The following is a 24,278-nucleotide window of genomic DNA, read 5'->3' on the forward strand; positions in this document are numbered from 1 at the left end:
GGGAAACAGAGATGAGGAAATGAGAAAGAATACAGAGATAGATCCATTGACAGGCAACTAGAATGCAGAAAGGAAACAGAAGAGATCGATCTAGTTAAAGAGGCAAGGGCACTGAGATTAAAATTCAAGACGGAAGTGGCAGTGCCATTCCTTCAATGGCAGTGAAGGAATCTGAAATAGGCATGGAGTATGAGAAGAGAGAGAGAGAAAGTAAAAATAAAAAGAGGTAGAAAATAAAAACTACCAGGAAATTTAAAAACAGAGAGTAAGAACTTTGACATGTATATAAGAGGAATTAAACATTGGATTGGGAAATAAGGGAGGGAGAGACACTTTGAACAGGGCGCCAGAGTAGGTAGAAAACATGACAAACACTATCACGAGGGAAAACAGTATTGGGCAATGAAAAGGACAAAAAGCCTGTTCGTTTTCTGGACATCCATCCAAATGTGCAAACAGAAGTAGCTGCGGAGGTAATGCAAGCATTAGTTGTGATGCACCAAAGATGCTGCATTCTGGAAAGGCCTCAATGGCAAGTGTAACAATCCCATTCAAGAAAGGATGGAGGCAGAAAGCAGGTACCGTAGATCTGTAGATGTACAGAGTCCATTATTGAGAAAGTATTAGAAAGATATCTACATTAATATGTAATCAAACAGAATCAACATCGGTTTATGAAAGGGAAATCATGTTTATTGGAGGTCCATGGGGAAGTAACCGAGTAAATGAAAAGGAACCAGAGATGCAGTGGTGAATTTTGTAAAAAGTTATGACACACGATAAAAGTGCAGTACAGATCAATAATTTATTTGCTTTATTAATTACTTGCTGTACCTGAATGCTGATATTTTGTGTTTCATGAATGAAGAATCCCTAGATCTCTCTGTATAGCAGTTTTCTACAGCCTTTCTCCATTTAAACAATATTCTACTAGCCTGTTCTTCGCCCTAAAGTGGACAGCCTTGCATTTCCCCGGTTCTACTCCACCTGCTATCTTTTCACCTTCACCTATGCATACCGCTTTGCAGGCTCCTCAGAATGCGCTTTCCCACCTATCTTTGTATCATTAACAAATTTGGCTATGTTACACTTGGTCCCTTTATGTAAGTCATGAACATAAAAATAGCACAAAAAGTAAGGACATTTGTGTTTGGTAGATTATTTCTTTGTTGTAACAATGCTTCTTGGCAATAAATCTTATACCGTTGGAAAGCCTGTTTATTTACCTTTTAAATGGTGCCACATTTGTAAGGAACATGCATTTGTGGGATGAGCAGCAGAGCTGAGTATGTGGGTTGCGCCCATGAAATCTGCCAAATCTTCTCTGCCAATGCCAAACAGCTTATTCTGCCATTGATTCTTGTTCGGTGTTGTTTGGTGGATTGGATAATTGAAGTCTGAAGAAACAAGACATATTGGCAATTTAACAATTTATTCATTTAATAAACAGGAGCCTCAGTAGCGTGTGGAAGAACCATACACAGCCACAACAGCCTGGCACCTCCTCCTCATGCTGGTCACCAGCCTGGTCACACACTGTTGTGGGATGGCATCCCATTCTTCAACCAGCATTTGTCGCAAGTCAGCCAACGTGGTTGTGTTGGTCACTCTGGCACGAACAGCACGCCCAAGCTGATCCCACAAGTGTTCAATGGGGTTGAGGTCAGGACTGCTGGCAGGCCATTCCATCCTCTCCACTCCCAAATTCTGGAGGTAGTCTCTGAGAAACCCTGCTCAGTGGGGGCGAGCATTGTCATCTTGGAGGATAGAGTTCGGTCCCAGACTGTGGAGATATGGGATTGCCACTGGTTGCAGAATCTCATCTCGATATCTCTCTGCATTGAGATTGCCTCCAATGATGACAAGCCTCGTTTTTCCAGTGAGGGAGATGCTGCCCCACACCATCACACTGCCTCCACCAAAAGATGTTACTCTATCGGTGCAGCAATCAGCATAGCGTTCTCCGCGTCTTCTCCACACTTTGACCCTATGATCCAACTGCCGTAGGCAGAATCTGGACTCATCGCTGAACATAACGTTCCTCCACATGTTCAGGTTCCAGTGCACGTGTTGCCGACACCAGCGCAAACGGGCCTGACGGTGAAGGGCAGTCATGGCAGGCCTCCTGGCAGCCCCATGAGACCGGAGATCGGCTGCGTGCAGTCTGTTCCGAATTGTCTGGGCAGAGAGCCGTCGGCCATATCGTCTGCAAACCTTGACTGCAAATCTGTAGAAGACAGCCTACGGTTCCTAAGTGCTGACAGGGTGAGGAAACAGTCTTCTTCGGGTGTCGTCTTCTTGGGACGCCCACTTCGCGGCCTGTCTCTGACATCCCCCGTTATATGGAACTTGGCCTTCACTTTGGAGATGGTACTAGGGCTCACTCCAAATAATGCCGCAACTTGGTTTTGCGGAACACCAGCTTGAAGTTGCCCTATCGCACGGGCCCTATCCAGATCAGTCAAACGTGGCATGCCGATTCTTGGAGCAGACACCTACTGACCACTGTAGCAGGGCCCATGCTCACAGATGCTGCCAATCAGGTGCCAATCATGCACCCGATTGTCAGCACCTGGGGGTACCAGAAGCTCAAAACAAGAGTCAATAGCAACAACAGAATAAGCTGTTTGGCATTGGCAGAGATTTGGCAAATTTTTCATGGGCGTAACCCATATACTCAGCTCTGCTGCTCATCCCACAAATGCATGTTCCTTACAAATGTGGCACCATTTAAAAGGGAAATAAACAGGCTTTCCAACGGTATAAGATGTATTGCCAAGAAGCATTGTTACAACAAAGAAATAATCTACCAAACACAAAGTCCTTACTTTTTGTGCTATGTTTTAGATTATACGTAGCACTGACCCCTGTGGCACATCATTCGACACTGATCCAAAAATGATTTATGTATCCCAACTCGCTTTTTTCTGTTAAGTAGCCGCTCCCCTAACTGCAGTAACATGCCACCCTTTGCTTATCAAGTGATACCTTGGCAGTAACAATATTCAGAGACTCTATTGTCACTGCACCTTGAGGTGATAGTTCCAAAGACTCACGTCTCTGAGAGAAAAAGTATTGTCTCATCTATCTTTAAAGGGCAACACCTTACTTTTAAACTGTGCCTTCTCGTTCCACGTTCTCAGACAAGAGGAAATATCCTCTCCACATCGACCTTGTCAATGCATCTCAGATATTTGGACATTTCAATCTAAACCCCTCAAAACACCAGTGGATACAAATCTAGCCCTGTCCAATCTTTTATTAATCTCTCCATTCCAGGTTGTTGTTTAGTAAACCTTCTCTGAGGTGCTCCTAACACAATAAAACTTCCTTAAATAAAGAGATCAGTGTTGTCCACAGCACTCGAGATGTGCCTCACTGAAATTCTGGATAACTGAAATTCTATATAACAAGTATGCATTCCAATAGACAATAGACAATAGGTGCAGGAGTAGGCCATTCGGCCCTTCGAGCCAGCACCGCCATTCAATGTGATCATGGCTGATCATTCTCAATCAGTACCCCGTTCCTGCTTTCTTCCCACACCCCCTGACTCCGCTTTCCTTAAGAGCTCTATTTGGCTCTCTCTTGAATGTATTCAGAGAATTGGCCTCCACTGCCCTCTGAGGCAGAGAATTCCACAGATTCACAACTCTCTGACTGAAAAAGTTTTCCCTCATCTCTGTTCTAAATGGCTTACCCCTTATTCTTAAACTGTGGCCCCTGGTTCTGGACTTCTGTACCTAAGCCACTTCCCCACTTCTGTATTTAATTCCTCTTGCAATAAATAATATACTGCTAGCTCACCTAATTGTTGCAGCAGTCTTCTGTGAATCATGCACCAGGACATCGAGATCCCTCTGCACCTAAAGCTCTGCAGTTTCCATTTAGAGAGTTTGGATCTCTTTTATTTTCATTCTTCTGTCGATATGGACAATCTTACATTTCCCCACGTTACATTCTTTTTATCAGTTTTTTTCCCATTTGCTTATCCTATCTTAACCCCATTTTGATCTCTTTATGTCCTCATCACAGCTTCCTGCCTTACCTATCTTTGTGCCATCAGCAAATGTTGCAAGCTGTCTGTGCTATCTGTGCTTTTATCCAAGTCATTTATATAAAGTTGAGGCTCTGGCATCAGTCCTATGACTCACCACACAGTACATCTTGCAAACCATTTATGCCTATTCTGTTTCTTGTTCGCCAGCCAATCTTCTGTCTACGCCGATCTGTTACTTCACAACACGTAAATATTTATTATACCAAACAGCCTCTGCTATGATTCCTTATCAAGTACCTTCTAGAAGTCAAAATACCGTACATATGCCAGTACTCCTTTATTCATAGCACACATTACCTAGAGTCAGACAGCATGGAAATAAGTCCATCAGCCCAACTTGACCATGCTGACCAGGTTTTATAACTGAACTGGTCCAATTTGTCAGTTTGACCCATTTCCCCTCTAAACCTTTCCTTTCCATGTATCTGTCTACCTCTTTACCTGGTCGATGATCAAATTGAAACTGTTTCAATAAAGAGTTATTTCCAATAAAGCATGATTCTCCTTTTACAAAATCACACCCGATTACTTGGAATTTAAAGAAATTTAAAGAATTTAAAGAAGTGCCCTACTAAATGATAGGAAAATCACTTAATTAAAAATCACTTTAATAATAGCTTCCAAAATTTTCCACGTGACGAATGTTAAGTGAACAGGCCTGTTATTTCCATAAAGAAGTTAACGTTTTCTATCTTTCAATCTAATGGAACCTTTCTCAACCTTTGGGGATTAAAGCCACTGCATTAACCTGCTGCATATATCTTGTACTTACTGTTTTTAATTCAGAATTCAAGGTCTGCAGTTTTTGATTTGCCATCAGATCGTCTCACCGGCCTCTTCTTTTCAATCACCAGGATAAGGTCCTTCAGATTGTGAACAGACCAACAATTGGCTTAGTTAGCATCATGGCCCTGGTGATTTCAGTTGCCCTGGGTTCCTCTGTCTCTTCCATGTGTTGAATGTCTTGAATGTGTCGTCATTTGTGATTGTAATGTTATGGTGAATATATGTATCCTCGTTTCTTGTCTTATATTCTTTGTCCTTGTTGATGTTGCAAGTGGAGCTGCTGAGATGCAATAAAGTATCATCGTATCGTATCGTATCCAGTTTCTGATTCCCAGCTATTTCTGGGAAGTTACTTGTGTTCCTTACAGTAAAGTTTAATGCAAAAAACAACTGTTTATTTTCTCTACTACTGCCTCAATGTATTCCACTAGCAATTCCCCAGACTCACATCCTACAGCACTAATACTCACTTTGTCAACTCTTTTAAATATCCAAAAGGAACTCTTAATATCTGTCTCCACAATTCTGGTTGGTTTTACCTTGTACATTTGTAATAATTTTTGTATATTTTTTTATAATCTGCACAATCTTCTGACCTGCTAACCATCCTTGTGCAATTGTATGCTTTTTCTTTAAGTTTGATGTTATCTTTAAAATTATTACCCTGCCACCGAGAGCAGGACCAACCTATAGAATGTTTCTTCTCATTGAAATACATTAATTTTCTCTACAGGTCCTTTCTGGGACATAAGCGCCAGAGTTATGGGCTACTCGTACATATGAATGTGCATTTGGGAAACTGGCAGGATGGATGGAGATTGCCAGCTGTTGCAGAGCTGAAGGTATCTTCTGCTGGATGGGAATGGATGCCTTCTCTCCCCACCCAGTCCCCCCCCCTCACTCCCTCAGCTCCCCCCCCCCCCCTCCACACCCCCAGCCCCCACCCACCCCACTCCCACTCCCCCAACCCCTCCCCCCCTCCCCCACCCCACTCCTCTCCCCCAGCCCCTCTCCACCCACACCCCTACGCCCGAGCTGCAACAATCACAGATTGGTTCGAGTTGAACGGAGTTGGGAGCGTTGTGCAGACTCACTCACTAATTCAGTGTGGGCGGCTGGTAGCTGCCTTCCCCTGCCTGCTTGCTCTTCCATCGCAGCTGTTTCTGTGATCCTCACAGAAGGGTGGGATCCTCAGTTTTTTGAGGAAGTCATTAAAAAGGTTGACAAGGGCAGAGCTATCATCTGTATGGTCTTCAGCAAGACATTTGATAACGTTCCACATGGTTAGATGCTCTGGAAGGTTAGATTGCATGGGATTCAGGGAGAGTTAGCCGACTTAATGAAAGGAAGCAGGGGGTGATGGTGGAAAGTTATTTTTTTGGACTGGAGACCTGTGATTAGTGATGTGCCTTAGGGATAAATACTGGGGCCATTGCTGATTGTGGTTTATAATAACAATTTGGATGACAATGTACAAGGCATGATTAACAAGTTTACAGATCGAAAGGATCCTAAAAAAGGCATCAAAAACTCACAGAGCGTTGAAGTTTAACAGACACCTGGATACCCTTACAGAACATTACGATATTCACAAAGCACAAAAGTGGTGGCTTTATAGATAACAAAGAAGATTGTCAAAAAATGCAGCAGGATCTTGATCGGGTGGGTAAGTGGGCTGAGGAATGGTTGATGGAATTTAATACAGAGAAATGTGAGGTGTTGCATTTTGGGAGATCTAACATGGGTAGGACCTACACAGTGAATGGGAAGGCTCTGGGGAGTGTTGTGGAGCAGAGGGATTTAGGATTGCCAGTACATAATTCCTTGAATGTAGCGTCATAGGTAGTTAGGGTGTTCAAAAAGGCTTTTGGCACAATGGCTTTCATTAGTCAGAGTATTGAATAAAGAAGTTGGGAGGTCATGTTACAGTTATGAAAGACATTGGTGGGGCCACATTTAGAATATTGTGTTCAGTTTTGGGCACCATGTTATTCAGAAAGATGTTGTCAAGCTCAAAGCTGAGTTACTCCAGCATTTTGTGTCATTCCGTGATAAACCAGTGTCTTGTTTCTACATAGGCAAGTAATATACTGCTAGAGAAAATGATTAAAGAAAAACAAATCATAAAGAAGCAATAAGAGAAAGGAGAAATATGACGAAGGTACATTTACAGCACATTTACTTTGGATTTGTTCACCAATAATAGCTCGATGGATGAATACAGCATTAATATACAGCAGTAAACATTATAATCTCAGATATAAAACAAACCGATCCAGTCATGTGTTAACATGAAGCCTCTTGGCAATTTTGTAACTGGTTTCTTTCGAATGGTGGGGTGTTTAATGTGTTAATTGTTTAAATGCTTTGAACTGGCCCATTCATTCATTTGATATAATTGATTAAGAATGCCAGCCTGATCCGAAATAATCAATGATGCTAATTCCTTAATAAGCAACAAAAGCAGCAGACAGGAAGGAAGGGAGAGCTGAAGAGGGGTTTACACTTTTGTAAAATGGAAAGTGTCATTTACAGCACACATCGGCTATCCAGTGCAATCTAATGTTCTGTTTTAATGGGAAGGAAATATTGCCTGTTACTCTTTAATGTTCGGGCTCCAGCCAGAGTGTTTATTTTAGTGACATTATTTAAAGGAGCAAGCAGACTGGAAGGCTGTTCTTCAGTTTAAGAATGCCAATTGTAGTTCTGGCTGGTAACTCCAATGTGGAGTAGCCGAGACAGGATGAACATTAAAACATCAATGAGAGCTCCAATGGAACAGTCAGTTAGAATGTTTGGATAAATCATAGAATTACACAGTATGGTAACAGGCCCGTTGGCCCAATTCATGCATGCCTTCCTGAGCTAGTCCCATTTGGCTTTGTTTGCCCTATATCCCTCTAAACACTTACTTCCAGATTCAGGAATAGTTTCCTCCCAGCTGTTATCAGGCAACTGAATGGTCCTCTTATTAGGTAGTGTGGTCCTGACCAAAGATACTAGAGGAGCAAGATAGACCATTCGACCCTAAAAACTGTAGTATGTCATGGCGCCATTTTAGTAGGCAGAAACTTGCAGAAACATTTAAAAAGAAAAATAACAAAAATCTGTGAATTGATAGATGAGATATATTCTGCATTTTTATGGTATCATCACGCATACTGTTCCCCCAAAACACTGATTACACTGCGAGAGCCATAGCGAACGGCGGGTTTTGCCTACTAAAATGGCAGACGTTACGCTCCTTTGCGTACTACACTTTGGTATAGGCGATTTCAACAGAGTGGTTCATCTTGCTCCTCTAATATCTTTGGTCCTGACCTCCCATCTACCTCACTGGAAACCTTTGACTTTCTTTAATAGGACTTTATCGGATTTCAATGTTACATCTTTGCACTAAATGGTGTATCCTTTATCTTTTATATTTGTACTGTAGATGGCTTGATTGTATTTATGCATGGTCCATTTTTTGACTGAATAGTAGGCAAACAAAAGCTTTTTACTGTATCTTGGTTGAGGTGACAATAATAAACTATACTAAACTATAAACATTTCCTACATACACAACTCTCCAAATATATTTAAAACATTGTAATTGTGCCGACCTCTACCGCTTCCTCAGGCAGCTTGTTCCATATACCCACCATCCTCTGTGTGAAAAACTTGTCCCTCAGGCACCCTTTAAATCTTTCCCATCTCACCTTAAACCTATGCCCACTCATTTTAGATTCCCCTACCCTGGGAAATAGACTATGACTATCCACATATTCTATGCCCCTCATCTATATACTAAAACTCTCGTTTGTTTGTTTGTTTGTTCCTGAACTACAGTCAAAACGGTACACGCTAGCGCGACAATTTTAGGCCACCTTACTCACCAAAGGTGCTAAAGGAAGAAGTTTCATTGGAATCGGTGTAATATTTTTTAAGTTATTCACATTTTAAAGTTTAAATCTATCTCCTAAGGAGGGAGGGAGGGGGGATATGGGGGGTTAATGGGGATGGAGTGGGGTGGAGGGGGAGGGGAGAAGGAGGGGAGAGGGAGGGGAGAGGAGGGGGAGGGGGGAGGGGGGAGTGGGAGTGGGGAAGGAGAGGGTGCTGCACCAATGCAGGAGAGGTTTGGGCCCAACGGGTCCACTTGGTCTAGTAATTATATAAACCACTATAAGGTCACCCTCCAATCTCTTTCACTCCAGGGAAAGTTGTCACAGACTGTCTACTTTCCATATAAATTAAACCCTCCAGTCCTGGCAAAATATTTGTGAAAATGGTCTGCATCATTCCTTGCTTGTCATGTACACCCGTAACATGACGTCGTAACTTTGGTATTCTGACAAATAAAAGTAAGTTTGTTATATGCTTTCTTCCCTACCTTGTCTACCCGCATTGCCATTTTTAGGTAACTATGTAATTGGCCCTCTTGCGCTCGCTCTCTCTCTCTCTCTACTACAATAGTCCCCAGGGTCTGCCATTTATCGTGTAAGTCCTGCCCTTGTTGAACTATCATAATGCATCACTTCGCACTTGGCTAAGTTAAATTCCATCTGCCCTTCATTTCCCCACTTTCCTAGTTGATCGATACATTGTAGTAACCTTAGTTTAGTTTAGAGATATAGGATACACACCGATATTCCGGCAATTGATGGTCTGCCCATCCCTATAATCTGGACACAAATTCTGTGAGTGGCCACAGATGGCATTGCAAGTGGTGAGTGCTCTTTCCAGTCATGTCCCTCCATTGTGAAAGAGATATTTGTTTACATTTGAACATTGATATCCCTCCTTGGCCTTGTCTAATTTTATCTCTGCTGGCACAATGTTTATGTTTTCATGTTTCAACTCTGCCTGGCTCCCACGCACCGCCCCACAACCCCACCTCCCACCATTCTGTTCAATTTTCCTCTTACCCTCTGGAACTCTGAACTTCCGATCAAGCCTCTAATTTATTGGGCACCTTAAAAGGGCTTCTTCCCAAAATCCCTTCTCAACTGTGCTCTCAATCTTCTCTCCTAACTGTTTCGCAAAGACAATACAGTAAACCATTTTAATGACCCCCTTATAATGGATATAGTGGACGGAACTGCCGACCCATCCCCGGCTCCCACCGTCTCCCTGGCTGCTTAGAACCCCGGCTTCCAACCCCACTCCGGCCTCGCAAGGTTCACCAGCGAGCCCTACTTCACCCACCGCTTGGTTCACTGACACGGCTGTTGTTGTGGCTCACGTTGTACCACTGGGGAAAGCACTTTCTTCGGGCCGCTGCCACTGACAGATGGTTTGGTCACTGTGAGGCTCCCTCCCCTCTTACCCGTTGCTTCTTGCTGTTGGCAGTGGCTTTGTCTGCTCCCTGCTCGACCGCTGCCGCCTCCTCCCCCCCCGTTGCTCTGTCCAGTTGGCCTATTCCCACTCCCCACCACCACCACCATCGCCTCCTTATTCTCCCTCGGTGTCGCAGACATACTCCACCTTGGAAGTGACAGCAGGTGAGAGGGGAGCATGCCCTAAGGTGACCGAGCAGATCCTGTCGTTGGCAGCAGCCTGAAGAAAGAGCGTCCTGTCCTTTTGTTTATTAACCATTCTCTGCAGTATTCGCCAATAATGGACGTCACTCCCTCTGCTTTGATCCGTTTACAGTAAACTCTCATTATTACAGACCATAGCGGAGGGAGTGGTGTCCGTTATTGCCGATTGTCCATTATAACCGAGTAAGCTACTATCATTTGCATGTATTTAAAACAAAGAACAGCAGATCTGAAAAACACCACTCAATAGACAATAGACAATAGGTGCAGGAGGAGGCCATTCAGCCCTTCGAGCCAGCACCGCCATTCAATGCGATCATGGCTGATCACTCTCAATCAGTATCCCATTCCTGCCTTCTCCCCATACCCCCTCACTCCGCTATCCTTAAGAGCTCTATCCAGCTCTCTCTTTAAAGCATCCAACGAACTGGCCTCCACTGCCTTCTGAGGTAGAGAATTCCACACCTTCACCACTCTCCGACTGAAAAAGTTCTTCCTCATCTCCGTTCTAAATGGCCTACCTCTTATTCTTAAACTGTGGCCCCTTGTTCTGGACTCCCCCAACATTGGGAACATGTTTCCTGCCTCTAATGTGTCCAATCCCCTAATTATCTTATATGTTTCAATAAGATCCCCCCTCATCCTTCTAAATTCCAGTGTATACAAGCCTAATTGCTCCAGCCTTTCAACATACGACAGTCCCGCCATTCCGGGAATTAACCTAGTGAACCTACGCTGCACGCCCTCAATAGCAAGAATATCCTTCCTCAAATTTGGAGACCAAAACTGCACACAGTACTCCAGGTGCGGTCTCACCAGGGCCCGGTACAACTGTAGAAGGACCTCTTTGCTCCTATACTCAACTCCTCTTGTTACGAAGGCCAACATTCCATTGGCTTTCTTCACTGCCTGCTGTACCTGCATGCTTCCTTTCAGTGACTGATGCACTAGGACACCCAGATCTCGTTGAACATCCCCTCGACTACCACCCTCTGAGTTCCACAAAGACAATTTTATATCCAATTGGCTATCTCATCCTGGATCCCATGCGATCTAAATCCTATGTGATCTAACCTTCCAGACCAGGCTACCATGCCGAACCTTGTCAACAACCCTGCTACTGTCCATGTAGGCAATGCCTACTGCCCTGCTGTCAATCCTCATTTTTCCCCCCTTCCAAAAACTCAATTACATTTGTGAGTTATGATTTCACGCAAGAAAGCCATGCTGACTATCTCCTAATCTGTGCTTGCCTTTCCAAATACTGTACAGATAGATCCTGTCTCACAGATTCCTCTGTTGTAATTTTCTATCAACTGATGTTAGGCTCATCGGCATGTAGAGCCCTGGCCTGAACTTGCAACCATTCTTAAATAAAGGCAAAGCATTGTCCCCACTTCAGTCTTCCAATACCTCATTGTGGCTAAGGAAAAACACAAAAGTCTCTACGAGGTACCCAGCAATTTCTTCTTTTGCTTTTCATAATGTCCTAAGATACACTTGGTCTGGCTCCTGGTATTTATTTACCTTTATGAAGACCACCAACATCTCTTCTTTCTTAATAGCGATATGCTTCAGGACTTCACAGTTTTGTTCCCTGAGTTCCTTAGCAGGCATGCCCATCAACTTGGTAAATATTTAACACCTCGCCCATCACCCGTGGCTCCACACACAGATGACACTAATCCATAAGGGGAGCTTTTCTCTTATTATTTACCCTTTTGCCCTTGTAGAATCTCTTGGAATTCTCCTTTAACATCTTATCCCTTTAACATCAATCCTATCTTATGTCCCCTTCTTTGCCCATCTGATCTCCTTTAGTGTAGGCCAACATTCCTTTCTCTTTTGATCTCAGCTGCCCATGTCTGAGATATGCCTCTTTCTTTTTCCTCACCAGAGCCTCAATATCCCTTGTCATCCGTGGTTCCCTAATCCTGCCAATCTGGCCCTTCACTCTGACAGGAACATGCTGCCGCTGAACCCCTAAATGTCTTCCACTTGCCAGATATCTCTCTGCTTGATAACAGCCTTTTCCTTTACAATTCCTTTCTCATTCCGCCAAAATCAGTCTTGCCCCAATAAAGGACTTGGATTTGTGGACCCGTCCTATCTTTTACCACAACAATTAAATAATTAATTGAATCATGGTCACTGGTCCCAATGACACGTCTGTCATTTTCCCATCTCGTTTTAACAAATTAGAAGGTCAAGTGATCCCCCAGGTAGCCCTGTCAAAGTGTACTTTTGCTCTTCAATGGTTTCAACAGGGGCCCAATCTGAAGCCTGGGTTGAGGATGTATAATAAATATTCTGTGATGCTGCATACCAGGAAAAAAAACGCAACCTGCTGACCTTTAATTGACAGGGATTTTATCTAACTGTAGATCTGCCTTCGTATGACTCAGCTGATGGTGCCATGTCATTTAACCACTCACTCTCACCCCAGTCCCTTGGAGTGAGAATAACTTGCCTTCACTCCGGGTCTATGGACTGTGAGGTGTGGCTTATGAGACCAATGTGGGAACCGCAGACCATGCCACAAATGGGGTGCCTGACTGCGCAGGTTGTAAGTTGTTCATACCCTCCGGCATGTTAACAAGGCTCTGTATCCTCCAGTGAATGGACTCAAGATCCTCAGCGCCATCCCAAATGCCCCTACTCCAATTAGAGCAATAATAGGTCAGAGACTCCCAGGAATTGGTGGTTGAATTCTTTTTAAGAAGGCTTCAAGCACATTCTTGAGTAATTCCTGTGACCAGCTGATGATGTCTTTCCGTCATGGATGGAATGAGATCCAGGGACAGCTAGCCAACAGGATAGAGTTGACCAGGAGAATTTTCTGATTATTTCACACCAGGATGATTCCGGAAGTCCTGCACAACACCAGCAATATTACAAGCTGAATAATTTGCAAAATGAGGACACTGGGCAGTCATTTTGTTTTTCCCAATCTTGTTAAATCCTTATCAAAAAACAAGTATTCATGACTGAAATAGGAAATTAGGTGGTTCAGTAAAATGAAAAGATTGTTATTAGTGCTACCCCGTGATTCGTCAGTTTTCCACTTTAACTTGCTCGGCACTGGGGGAAGTTTATTGAACATTACAAATGCTCATTGGCACCCAGTGTGCAGGATGGAACTTACAGGCACAGCACCAGTCAGGAATTCTAATCAGAAAATTATATTTTCAATCTTTAAGAGCCCCACAATAATTATTATTAATGACCTACAATTATTGTGACGGCATCGCTGATTACTTCATTTGTTTTCTTTATTGTGAGGTCATTGGAGAGGTAAACAATGTCATAATAACTTGCATGGAATGAATACCCAGATAATTTCTCAGCAACGAGTGTTAATAATTGAGGAGGCAGTGGCATAGTTTTTGTTGATTTTTACATTAAGAATATCATGAAGAGAAACATTTACCACATCATGAGCCTGGTTACTTCTGAAGCAGTCTATAACTATTTGCTTGCTTCTCCTGTTCATTAATACAGATTGAAGGAACACAGGCCAGCTATTCTAAAATGGAGTGATTGCTTTGAACCTCTACTTTTGCAAGCTTAATAATCAACACCACATACAGAGCTTGCAATTACTCATCATGGAGGCACAAGATACTGCAGATTCTGGAATATTGAAAGATGTACGCATTAGTTAATTGGCTTCTGTAAATTCACCATAGTGTGTGTGTGTGTAGGATGAGGAAGTGGTCTAAGATAAAACCAATGTATGGGTGATTGATGGTCAGCATTGGTTTGATGGGCTGAAGGGCCTGTTTCCACACTATCTCTAAACTAAACTAAAGGGGTGAGGGGAAGGGTGGTGGCAAGAATGGGCTAATGATAATGAAAGAAGAATTGGTTGACAGGTGAGTCATTTGAGAGAGAGAAGGATGGAGAGAATAACCGAAGGTGGAGGGAATAAATGGAGAAGACAAAGGGGTGCAAATGGTGGAAACTGATAAGAAAGGAAGGTGACGAATGAAATCTCAAACCAGAGGGAGGGTCGATAGGTAGATGGTAACAGGAAGTGGGGCAGGGGTGGTGTAGGATATAGGGGACCCAGGTGGGGATAGATGTAGATAATGAGCAGGACAAGGAATTCGAGGAGAGGAAAGGAACTGATGGGGGGGGGGAGAGGGGTTGCATGAAATGACTTAGGTCAATCAGAAGGAGAGAAGATTTATCTGAGGTTAACCTGCATATGATGATTTGTTTTGGCTCCAATGTTAAGGAAGCAGGAGGTAAAAAGATTGTTTAGTCTTTTTTTTTGGAAATGAGGATTAAAAAGGCAGAACAATCCTTACAATTTCAGGCAAAGAAGCGATTTCTCATACTCTGGCAATAACAGCATCAATCATAAGAGTGTAGGACAAAGCACCTTAGATGTTGAAACAAAGGTGTGAATCTAATAAACTAGGTCACAATGATATGGTAGAGCTAGGGAAGTGCATCTGTTGAAGCCCAAATTGGCCCAGCAAGACTCACACATCCCTCAGAGCACTTGAAAACCTGAAGTGTCTTCTTTCTAAACAGCAGAATGCAAATATCCCAAGCAAACCATCAACATTTGGATTTTGATGCAATGAACGCAGATGCTGCCTGTCGACAAATGATCAGACATGTGAGCTGGCTTCCTGGGGTAGGTGTCGCTGCAGGAGCTCAGAACCCGAGTGCCTCTGAGGGGGCGAGGAACTGGATCTCTCTGTGACTTTGAAATGGCCAAGCTGGTAACCCAGCATCAAACAGACATAACAGCGAGTACCGAGGGCGGTTAGGAGTCAGAACATGAGCTGGATGAGAGGCTTCAGTGCCCGATATTGGCTGTGCTTTATACATACCATTACGGAGTAAGCTGCCCAAACCCTGAAGTATCTAACAGCCGGTTCAGGTTGTGGCAGGTGGTGAGGCACCCAACGAGCAGTAAGAATTAACCTGACACCTCCCTCGCCAAACAACCTCTTGTTGGTGCACTCACAGTTCATGAGAGGATTGCTACGTGACAATTAAATAGAGGGCAACTCCCCGTTGAGTTACGCCATCTCTGGGGGACAGACTTGGAACAGATTCAACAGCTCCAGACTGGGTGTCCATGTGGCCCTGTGAACCATTAGCATCAGCAGAAACGTGTAGCACCACAATCTGTAAGCTTGAGCACAGTACACTAGTGCAAATGACAGGGTTTGTGTTTTTACTGTCTGCCTCAGCTGAAGGTTGTCACTGGGATGATCTATTTAGTTGCCCTTCCGCAGTGTCTGCTACAAAGAAACCCACTTTCACTGGGTTCATCCTATGATATGGAGAAGGAAGTGAATGCACTGGACACAGTAGGGTCTGGGTTACTGTGCTGAAGACATGTCCCAGATTGAATGGTGTCCCTGTGCAAGTTGTTCCAGCACAGCCTGAACAATGGGCTCCATCCACCCAGCTTTGTGGAAAACTACTAGGAAGCACCAACCAAAGCTGACCAACAACCTGCCCTCTCTCAGTCCCCAGAAGCTCATGGCAGGTGTCAAAGTTGTCAAGCACTCTGAACTCTTCTGGAATTCCAAACATTCACAATCCATTGAAAATATAAATATCTTTCAAAATGAGAAAGATTCTAAACATCTACATACATTCAGACAATGGAAACTATATCTTAATTAAAAAATTATTGCCTATGTTCCTGGCAGCTGTTCCCCTCCACTAAAGTCACTGAGAAAGCAACTCTGTGCCAGATCCCTCCTGCCACAGGATATGCCTAGCGATTTCCACTGCGTGTCAAATATTTAAATCAGGCAATATTTACAAGAAGTCTCCAACTTGACATTCAATAACAAATAACGTTTTGTTTTCCCTTCCAACTGAATAAGATGTGAATAGATCACAGTGGAGTTTGTCCCCACAAGTTGACTGGAAAATCAAACTTTGCAACTCAAACGGAACTTCCTTATTCCAGGTAGTTTTGTTTATTATTGTCACGTGTACCGAGGTATAGTGAAAAGTTTTAATTGTGGACCATCCAGTCAAAGAAAAGACTATACATGATTACAATCAAGCCGTCCACAGTGCACGGATAAAGGATAAAGGGTACAACATTTAGTGAGAGATAAAGTCCGATTAAAGATAGCTTAAAGATCTCCAATGAGATAGATGGGAGGTCAGGACTGCACTCTAGCTGATGAGAGGACTGTTAGTTGTCTGATAACAGTTGGGAAGAAATGGTCCCTGAATCTGTTGAATCAATATCTGCATCTCTTGCTTGATGAGGAAGGTGAGAAATGGGAGTGATCAGGGTGATATTATGCTGATGGTCTTGCCGAAGGAGCGTGAAGTGTAGATGGAGTCAGTAGGAGGGAGGTTGGTTTGCATGATGGTCTGGGCAATTTCTTGCGGTCTTGGAACTGTTCCCATGCCATGCTGTGATACATCCCAATAAAATGCTTTCTATGGCATGTCTGTAGAAGTTGGTGAGGGTTGTTGGGGACTGCTGAATTTCTTAAACCTTCTAAGGAAGTAGAGATGTTGGTGTGCTTTCTGTCAATGCATCCTTGCATGGCACCAGTGTTGAGGATTATCACAGAGAATGATTGTCCCCATCCTCACTGATTGTGGGCTGTTAGTCAGAAAGTCAAGTATCCAGTTGCAGAGGGAGGTGCTGGCTCCAGGTTCCACGAGTTTGGAAATGAGCTTGGTTGGGATAATGGTATTGAAAGCAGAGCTATCTCAAAGCACTTCATGGAGGTGGATAAAATATGTTTTATTTCATGATGGTGGATGTCAAGGCCACTGGACGGTAGTCATTAAGGCATGAGATCTTGCCTTTCTTTGGCACCAGGATGATAATGGTCTTATTGAAGCAGGTGGTAACTTTCCTGATTGGCTTCGGTTGGAAAAGTTTCGGATTGACTTGTAAAGCATTTAAAAATAAATTTAGCAAACTTGAAGTGTTACTGGATAAAATCTCTTATAAAAACAATTGCCTGACACATTATTTGTTTCTTGCGGTCTTTTATCCGGTGGTTAATGATGTACATATGGCTCCTTGTATAAACCCTTTGACCTGCATGTGGATGGAGGGTTGAATCTTCTGGTTTTCTTGACTTCTCATTCCAATGGCATTTTATCTTTATCAACAGCCACCGTGTAGGAGCTTTCAAAAGGCCATGTGCTTAACTGCACTGGCTAATGATGGTTCAGTAAATGCACGCCAGTGTTCTTGTAAACCAAAACCCAAATCCAGCTGAGTAATAACATGATGGTTCGACAGTTAAACTTCATAGCAATCCAAAAATGCTAGGCCTGCTTTGTAGCCATTGCATTTACAAAATAAATTTTAATTAGGTAAACCACTTGCTGAATGTGGGCAAAATGCTACATAGGTGTCCTGCACATGGGAGGCCCAACTCTTGACGCATGACCTGGACCTGAGACGGTGACCATCCCTCTGCCTCCTCTAATGCTGCCTGACTCGCTGTTCTTCCAGCAGGTTGCTTTTTGCTCAAGATTCCAGCATCTGCAGTCTCTTATGTCCTCAAATCACTCTTCATAAGAATCGTACTACACTAATAGGCTATGTCTATGTCGACACAGTAGGGGGGATATTTTAGCCCATCCAGTCTAACATGGAATACCTTCAATCCCATTTGCCCCCTCTTATTGCCCTGTTCCCTTGCAACTTTTTCACGGCACGGTAGCGCAGCGGTAGAGTTGCTGCTTTACAGCGAATGCAGCGCCGGAGACTCAGGTTCGATCCTGACTACGGGTGCTGCACTGTAAGGAGTTTGTATGTTCTCCCCGTGACCTGCGTGGGTTTTCTCCGAGATCTTCGGTTTCCTCCCACACTCCAAAGACGTACAAGTATGTAGGTTAATTGGCTGGGTAAATGTAAAAATTGTCCCTAGTGGGTGTAGGATAGTGTTAATGTACGGGGATCGCTGGGCGGCACGGACTTGGTGGGCCGAAAAGGCCTGTTTCCGGCTGTATATATATGATATGATATGATATAACACTGAGAACATATGATAGATGTGGTGGCACAGTGGCACAGCGGTAGAGGTGTTGTGTAACAGTGCCAGAAACCCGGCTTCGATCCTGACTACGGGGGCTCTCTGCACGGAGTTTGTACGTTCTCCCTGTGACCGCATGGGTTTTCTCCGGATGCTCTAGTTCCCTCCCACACTCCAAAGACATGTAGGTTTGTAGGTTAATTGGCTTCTGTAAATTGTAAATTGTTCCTACTGTGTGCAAGGTAGTGCTAGTGTATGGGGCGATCACTGGTTGGCATGGGCCCAGTGAACTGAATGGCCTGTTTCCACACTGTATCTCTAAAGTCTAAAGTAAAGTCTAAATATGCCCAGTGATTCCACTTTGATTATTTTGCCACTTACATACACCAGTAGTAATTGACAGCAGGCCACTATCCTTCCAAATGATGGATATCCACTATCCATCATTTGGTGTCCACCAAATTCCACGTGGACAGCAGGTTGCACCTAGGTTGCTGAAGAGGCGAGGCAGCTGCACTCCCTGCTGTGCCACTGTGCCGCCCCTGATGTGTTTTGTTGATCATGAATGCAGAACATCAAGTTTTTGTCTGTGTCCCTCCACAGCAAGATCCCATTGTCCAGAGAGTCATGTGCAATAGAAAAGATTTGACCAGGTTAACTTGCACAGGATCTCTTCCCTCTGGTCCATGATAGCAAGTGGAGAAATTTGGGGAGGGTATGGGCGACATTGAGCGATCAAGGGGATATCATCTCCAGTGCTAAGAAATAGAGGGACAGGGAGGATCATGGGCAAAGGGCCACACAGTCAGGAGTAAGTCAGCACTTTAAGGTAATGGAGGAGGAGGCTTGTTGTCCCAAAGGGGGCTGGGTAGGGTCGGGTCACAATGGGGGAAGGGACAACATCATCTTTAGGAGCTGGGAGGTGAGGTGGACCCATCGGGTTTTCATCCAGCAGAGGTGGATGTGGTTGGGATAACAGTTAAGCCAGGATGTGGTGTTTTAAGGGCAAGGAGAGAGCATTGCCATGACAGGCTATTTTTGTGCGTGTCAGACCTGGAAATCTGGTGCAATTGCAAAAAATCACAGTGTGTACGCGAGCAATCAGTTTTCTAATTAAATTCTATTGCACTGCGCAGACTGATACTGCAGTACATAATAGAAATCCAGGCCCACATGTTTTTCTTCCCTAGAGCATACACAATAACAACTAGAAAATACAAGACAATGTCCGATATTATTCTGTGTGGACTGTAGTTTTGTGGTAACTCACACAGAGCACTTGGTCTGCCTCTGCATCTATCGCATCATACTAGTGGGGGCATTAAAAAACATGCATCACAACCTATGACTCAATTTAATTCCAAAGTTGCAAGATAGGAGGTCTATTTGATGGGCATAGTGCCAACAAATAATGTTTGTTGAGCATTTCAGGTGATGTGGGAAATTTAATGAAAAGACAGGCAATAACTCTGTCTTATTTTGGTTTTAGAAGCTTGATACAATTAGTTGTAATCTTCTTGACAGTTTCCTCAAGATATTGCTCCTCTCCAGCTAGTGAATAAGTGCTTCCAGATTCGTCAAGATATTTGTCTTTGCACACCCACTCTAAACGTACAAGAGCATCATCCACTGGTGGTACCTACCTTGCGACATTTAACTCTGCTGGCAATATTCTCCCTGGCCTTTAGCATTGTTCATCAATGGCATGTATCGTAGCACATTGCAGGGTTCACAGGTCTCCATTTCCCACTTCTGAAGGAGGAGTAGTTCAGAAGAGGACATTAAGAGGTACATTATGACTGTGGATATATCATTGCATATACCCATCACCTTCCATGTGAAAAAATAACCTCTCAGGCCCTTTTCTCCTGTCACGTTAAACCTATGTCCCCAAATTTTGGTTACCCACTCAAAAAACTCAATCAGGGGTAGCCAGAGCAGTTATGTTGGTGGGATATCCCAACTGAGTGATTTAATTGAGTTTTCTTGAATAGAAATCTAAAATGTGTGGATGAGGTCAGTACAGTAGATGTCACAAAATGCTGGAGTAACTCAGCAGGTCAGGCAGCATCTCAGGAGAGAGGAATGGGTGACATTTCGGGTCGAGATACTGCCTGACCCGCTGAGTTACTCAGGCATTTTGTGATACCTTCGATTTGTACCAGCATCTGCAGTTATTTTCCTACAGTACAGTAGATGTGGTCTACATAGACTTCATTGAGGCCTTTGACAAAGTCTCACCTGGATTTGGCTTCCACTGCCCTCTGGCTGAGAATTCCACAATTTCACAACTCTCTGGGTGAAAAAGTTTTTTCTCACCTCAGTTTTAAATGGCCTCCCCTTTATTCTAAGACTGTGGCCCCTGGTTCTGGACTCGCCCAACATTGGGAACATTTTTCATGCATCTAGTTTGTCCAGTCCTTTTATAATTTTATATGTTTCTATAAGATCCCCTCTCATCCTTCTAAACTCCAGTGAATACAAGCCTAGTCTTTTCAATCTTTCCTCATATGTCAGTCCCGTCATCCCAGGGATCAATCTCGTGAACCTACACTGCACTGCCTCAATTACAAGGATGTCCTTCCTCAAATTAGGAGACCAAAACTGTACACAATACTCCAGATGTGGTCTTACCAGGGCCCTATACAACTGCAGAAGAACATCTTTATTCCTATACTGAAATCCTCTTGTTATGAAGGCCAACATTCCATTAGCTTTCTTCACTGCCTGCTGTACCTGCACGCCAACTTTCAGTGACTGGTGTACAAGGACACCCAGGTCTCGCTGTACCTCCCCCTTACCTAACCTAACTCCATTGAGATAATAATCTGCCTCCTTGTTTCTGCCGCCAAAGTGGATAACCTCACATTTATCTATATTATACTGCATCTGCCACGCATCTGCCCACTCACTCAACCTGTCCAGGTCACCCTGCAACCTCCTAACATCCTCTTCACAGTTTGCACAATCAATAACCCGTGCCTGCCTTCTCCCCATATCCCTTGATTCCACTTGCCCCTAGAGCTCTATCATGCTCACCACTTTAACTCTCCCTCCCAATGTATTTAACAAACAGCAAAGGTCCATGCATCATGGTCACTTGCTTCCACTCAAAATAGGAGCCCTCCATCACCCACTATCCCCTTTAACCAGACCAGTTTGGTTATAATCTATGTCTTCCAGGTGAGACCTTGTCAAAGGCCTCAATGAAGTCTATGTAGACCACATCTACTGTACTGTAGGAAAATAACTGCAGATGCTGGTACAAATCGAAGGTATCACAAAATGCCTGAGTAACTCGAGAGACCCGAAACGTCACCCATTCCTTCTCTCCTGAGATGCCGCCTGACCCGCTGAGTTACTCCAGCATTTTGTGACATCTACTGTACTGACCTCTTCCACACATTTTAGATATCTATTCAAGAAAACTCAATTAAATCACTCAGTTGGGATATCCCACCAACATAACTGCTCTGGCTACCCCGATTTAGTTTTTTGAGTGGGTAACCAAAATTTGGGGACACAGGTTTAACATGACAGGAGAAAAGGGCCTGAGAGGTTATTTTTTCACATGGAAGGTGATGGGTATATGCAATGATATATCCACAGTCATAATGTGCCTCTTAATGTCCTCTTCTGAACTACTCCTCCTCCAGAAGTGGGAAATGGAGACCTGTGAACCCTGCAGCGTGCTACGATACATGCCTTTGATGAACAATGCTAAAGGCCAGGGAGAATATTGCCAGTAGAGTTAAATGTCGCAAGGTAGGTAGCACCAGTGGATGATGCTATTGTACTTTTAGAGCGGGTGTGCAAAGACCATCCAGCAATCACCCAGACACTAGCATTATCCTACACAATAGGGACAATTTACAGAAGCTACAAACTTACACATCTTTGGAATGTGGGAAGAAACCAGTGCACCCGGAGAAAGCCCACGTGATCGCAGGGAGAATGTACAAACTCCATGCAGACAGCACATGTAGTTAAAATTGAACCCAGGTCTCTGGTGCTGTAAAGATGGCAACTCTACTGCTGTGCTACTGTGCCATCCCCAACAAGTAATTGCATTTTCGATTCTGGAACACTGCAACATTTTGAGGCAGATGAGGGGTGTTCCTCAGGCTTGCATTGGGTATCATTGGAATTGTGCAGGAAGCTACAGACAGCAGGTTAGGGTGGGAGTGGGCTGGATAATCAAATGATAGATGTAGATTTAGATTTAGCTGATATGCTCCAGTTCCCCAGGATAGCAATCTGGTCCAGACCTCTCTAAGTATAGGGATTTTGACATAATGTGATTCACTCTGGTATGACCATTATCACAGTGTTCCCTAATGGACTTAATGGACGCTGGAATAGAAATAGTGATGCTTGGAATGGAAACAGTGATGCTTGAAATGGAGATCTGGCTGATTGATAAGTAATCCATCCCTCTATCTCTCGGGTACTAATTAATACCATTATGAATTAGTACCAATGTCAAGGTACTAATCAGACCGTGTGGTCCCTCTGGTCTGTACCTGCCTGGATTAGGTGTGGATATCCAATTGCACTGGGCATCCACATCCAACCACACTGGGCAGCAGCCATGAATGAGTTGGATCAATAACTAGCTTCAAACGGCAGAGTTCTGCCCCTGGATATTGTCAGTGGACAGAATAGGGTGGTCCCCTGATAAAACCGCCAGTGATTTTAAACTGCCTTAAATACCTCCCACCTCGTTCAGAGATGTTTAAAAGCCATTAAAATTGAAATAATTAGTTAAGACACAAAACACTAACAGCATTGTTTTTAAAATGAGATCATTAAATTCACATAAAAACACTCAGAAATAATCAAAAGTATTGAAGTGAAACAATCTAGATAGTAAACTTACCTTCCCTCTACCTCCTGACCTGTGGGCATGGCATTCCGAGCAACAGTAGGGGATCCGAACCTGCACCAGGCCCCAGTGTCGGGATGCCCACGCAGACAGCCCTGTGCTTGGACACTGTGTGAAGTCACAGTAAGTGTGAAGAACCTCTCCCCTTCTCCACCCCCACACCTACCTGCCAGATACCTCTTTGGATCTTCAAACGTTGGTAGCTTTGTGTGCCAAATCCGCCGTTAACCCAGCCCATCGTAGGGTCAAACGTATCCAAAATACATCAGGTGGGCTCACCATATACAATGCAGTTAGGCCCCGTGGTTTTCAAGGTTAATACATTACAAATATTTTAAATGCCGTTTTACTCACAGAAAGTGGTTTCGGGAATGCAAATCCCCATTAGAATACATAAACACACTGGCATTCCTGGCATTCTGTATATGGAGAAGGTATGATAGGATGCATAATTTCATAAATTATTAAGTCATTCCCTGCTGGCTCTGTCTCATAAACAGTGGCAGAAGTCAGATCTCCTTTCACGAGGGTAAACTATGGATGGTGTCCCTAGAAGGGTTGTAAAATTGTGCACCAATCAATTGGCCACAGTCTTCGCTGACATCTTCAACCATCCAAATCAATAGTCTTCTCTCTCCACCTTCTGCAAGGAAACTTCCATCATTCCAGTCGCCCCGGAAAAATAAAGTGACCTGTCTCAATCTCTACAGCCCAGTAGCTATACATCAACCATAATGAAGTGCTTTGAGAGATTGGTAATAGTCAAAATTTGCACCAGTCTTCTGGACAATCTAGATCCCTGGCAATTTGTGACAGGAAAAATAGGTCAATGGAAGATACTATTTCTCTTGTGGTACATTCAGCTCAGGATCATGTTAAGATGACAATATGATCTCAGGCGACAAGAAGACCACCTATGCCAGGATGCTATTCACTGACTACAGCTCAACCTTCAACACCTTAATACCGAATAAGCTTATCAATAAACCTTGGTTTTGGGGGCTCCATCCACAAGTGACTTCTGGACT

General features: G+C 43.7%; 1 long non-coding RNA gene across 1 annotated transcript in view; it reads left to right on the top strand.

Moving 5' to 3' along the window:
* Positions 1-24,278, top strand: part of LOC144601640 (uncharacterized) — a 38,733-nt gene that overhangs the window by 1,010 nt on the left and 13,445 nt on the right. The window contains exon 2 of the long non-coding RNA XR_013548335.1: positions 5,580-5,688. This is a non-coding gene — a long non-coding RNA (uncharacterized LOC144601640). The remainder of the gene's footprint in view (positions 1-5,579; positions 5,689-24,278) is intronic.

This window comes from Rhinoraja longicauda, chromosome 17 (genome assembly GCF_053455715.1).
Source record: "Rhinoraja longicauda isolate Sanriku21f chromosome 17, sRhiLon1.1, whole genome shotgun sequence".
Classification (NCBI taxonomy): domain Eukaryota; kingdom Metazoa; phylum Chordata; class Chondrichthyes; order Rajiformes; family Arhynchobatidae; genus Rhinoraja; species Rhinoraja longicauda.